The 3,370-nt window shown below is 36.5% G+C and overlaps 1 non-coding gene across 1 annotated transcript; it reads left to right on the top strand.

Moving 5' to 3' along the window:
- The first annotated feature begins 230 nt into the window (after positions 1-230).
- Trnan-guu lies at positions 231-304 on the top strand. The gene has a single exon. It is a non-coding gene; the product is annotated as a tRNA-Asn (tRNA).
- Positions 305-3,370: the final 3,066 nt, after the last annotated feature.

The raw sequence follows: 3,370 nt of genomic DNA, 5'->3' as shown, positions 1-3,370 counted from the left end.
AGTAATCGGTTAGGTTATAATTAATTATTGGAGTGGTCAATTTTTATCAGGTGATTTTAAAAATCAATAGCCAACCGATAGAGTTTCTAAAGCCCTCTTTGGTCGTTGGTAACATTTTATTGACTCTACATGACTCACTATCAGGTGTCAGGCATTTAAAACCTATACATAGTCACAGATAATAAAATATAAAAAGAAAACGGTGGTATTTTTTGATAAATATCGTCATCGCCTCCGTGGCGCAATTGGCTAGCGCGTTCGGCTGTTAACCGAAAGGTTGGTGGTTCGAGCCCACCCGGGGGCGTTTTTATTTTTAACTAAAAATTTTTTTCTTTTCGAAATTTGAATTCGTACATAAATCATAATCCTATCCATAAAATAATACTTATTTAATTATAATTACGGTTACGACCAAGAGCGCCAGATGAATAAGATTATCGCTACTCTTAAAAAAATTCATACCACGCGGGAAGTATTGCGCCTTCAATAGAAATGATCCTATTGTACGCGTTAACAATATGCAACTAACAGCCCATCTAACAGTTGATCATGTTAATGTGAAACATTTTCCTTCACAACTTTTTTGACAGTGGGATACCACCCAAAACTTCAATACACATATAACTGTACGGCGTTCTTCACTCTATAATATTTAATTGATCACGCAATAAAAACTATCCTTATAACCGGATCACATATATTTGTCAGTAGAGATAGTCAAAGAGCTCACCAGACAGCAGTGGCTAAGGGTCCGTATAATTCTTGCCGCGTTTCCTTTTGTATTTTATGTAAAATCTAATTATCATTAGAACAATTTGCAGACTACATTTATAGCATAGGTATTATATGTTGTGTCGGGTTCCTTTCTCGAAAATTTCACCCTTCGCCACTGCCAGACCGACTCCCGGACTGCAAGAGTTCTAGTAAGAGTTTCACAACGTTCGGAAGGTAAATGGGCCCACACCAGAGCGGTAGTGTTTGTTGACGCAATAGTCCAGTAATCGCCATGATGTCATTGTTGGTAGCGCACGTCCTGCCACTACATACCTTTGTGTCTTGGGCCTGCGCTTCCCAAACTTTGGGCTTCAAGATAATATCGATTGAGATATAAATTCACGATCTCGTAAAAATAAATAAGTAAACAGACAAGCAAGTAACCAAAAATTAAGGCAGATTAATAAGCAAGTAACCTGATAGTAGACTTTAGTTATTGTTTGCGGGATGGAACAATGAGAATAATTAAAATCGGCAAAAATAGAGGAATAATTAAAATCAGTTCACAACCAGCAAAGATATCGCGTAACACCAACGCAGAAAAATAGTACATTGAGAGCTTCCTCACTTATTGAAGTCGATTAAAAACAAGGAAATATTAAGAATGCTTTCACACTCAATATTGACGCCTGTATTGACTTATATTGTAAAGAAAATATTGGTTACAATTTCCGTCGCAAAACGTACTCATGTACTGAAATTGTACCAAAACACCTTTACAAATAGTTGTACGAAATAAAATATGGAGATAAACACAAATGTTAAACAGTGGCCATTGTTATTTAGATGAACCGCGACTTACTGTCGACTGTATTCAGACTTTAGAGTAGACTGAAAAACAATTGTCGTCCTGCCAATACCGTTGTGTTAACGATGCATTACTTTTGGGACTGCCCACTTATATGATGTTAACCTCCACAAGAATGTCAATTCTTAGGCAACTAAAAAATATTCTTACAACAAGCTGTAAATCGTCACAACTAACAACACCATAAAGACATCAGCATTTGCCCACATACTATCGGAAAAAATCATAACGGCTTCAAAAAGCAAAAAATAATTTAACATTACCTATATACTGGTTCCTAATTTTGGAATCAGTAACTAATTAAAATTGCTAGTTGTTAAGCTAGATAAATACATGGACAAATGTACGTAAACAATGTTTTATTTTTAAGTAGTAGATAACCTTCTCCTTTTTGAAGTCGGTTAAATAAAACCAGTTTTCGGTTTTTTATGTTTTTTATATTTGAAATTTCTTCGAATTTTTCAAATTGCAGGTTTCATAGTCACGGGTTAAGTTAAAGTGTTAGCCATCCGAAAAGTTAAATTTACAATATCTATATACATTTTACAATTATACTAACATAAAAAATTAAAACATTAAAATCCATGATATAATTCGAAAGCAAGTTTAATTTCAATGTTCATATTCGCGTAGACATAAGGTATTATTACAGATACATATTGCTAATAAAATAGTACCAAATAATACAAAGTTTGAGTACCGGCAGCGTTGTCTAGCCCGGAGGATGCGATACGAGAGTGGCGGCTAACAATTGCGCCTAAAGTGAACACATCCTAATAAAGCACAGTGCTTTGCTTGAGAACTGTGGCCGTCTTGTCAATACTCGGGTACTCGCCACGCTTCCTACTTACCGGCACAAGACGACGCGTTATCCTGAGCACTCACACTTTACTTCCAGAAGTTAGTGCCTGGTTTTATTACTACAGTACAGGAACAGGCGTAACAATGTCCGTGATATGTATATTAGCGCGTAAACCAATTATTATAGTAGTCTATTTAATGATTTTGTGGACATGCTATATGCTTTTTGATTTTCTGCACGTCATCACATCTTGTTATCGCAAAAAATGTCATTCTAATGACATCTTCCAATACTAAAAATAATAAAACACTCAATAAACCAAATGTGACTTCTTTATTGCCTTTAATGACGAGATGAGCTTGCCGTTCGCCTGCGGCTGATGGTAAGCGATACGACCGCCCATAAACAGTAGAAACGCCATCTAACACCTTAAATTACAAAGTATTGTTTGGATTTCCACTGCGCTCGTCATCCTAAGATGTGAGATGTTAAGTCTTATTATGTTCAATAGTTACACTGGCTACAATGTCCTTCAAACCGGAACATACTAGTGACTACACAGCTGGTTGGCGGCAGAAATAGACATTGCGGTGGTACCTACCCAGGGGAACTCTCACATATGAGAGACCTACCACCACCAGTAAATGGATAATACCACCAGTAAACTAATAACTGACTACGAAAATCTCAACAAAGCAAAGAAAAAAGCCAACATTAATGTTTGAAGTCATAGAGCGAATAAACTACCGCATTATCCAGAGTATACCCATGGTTACAGTAACATACGTAAGCACTAAGCAGGTTATTATAACTACGTTCAAAACAGCTTTACCCTGGGCGTGAGCTGTCTACAAGAACCCATTAAAATGAACTTATTGGACAATGTGCTTTGTGGCGATGATGTAGAGTTGGAAACGGAAGAGCGTTCTAGGGTCTTAGTCCTCAATATCACTGATCTAAACATTACTTCAACATGTTATTTGGGA

The sequence above is a fragment of the Manduca sexta genome, unplaced genomic scaffold (genome assembly GCF_014839805.1).
Source record: "Manduca sexta isolate Smith_Timp_Sample1 unplaced genomic scaffold, JHU_Msex_v1.0 HiC_scaffold_3122, whole genome shotgun sequence".
In the NCBI taxonomy this organism is placed as follows: Eukaryota; Metazoa; Arthropoda; class Insecta; order Lepidoptera; family Sphingidae; genus Manduca; species Manduca sexta.
The sequence above is the reverse complement of the archived record's forward strand: the minus strand, read 5'-3'. Positions and strand labels throughout refer to the sequence as shown.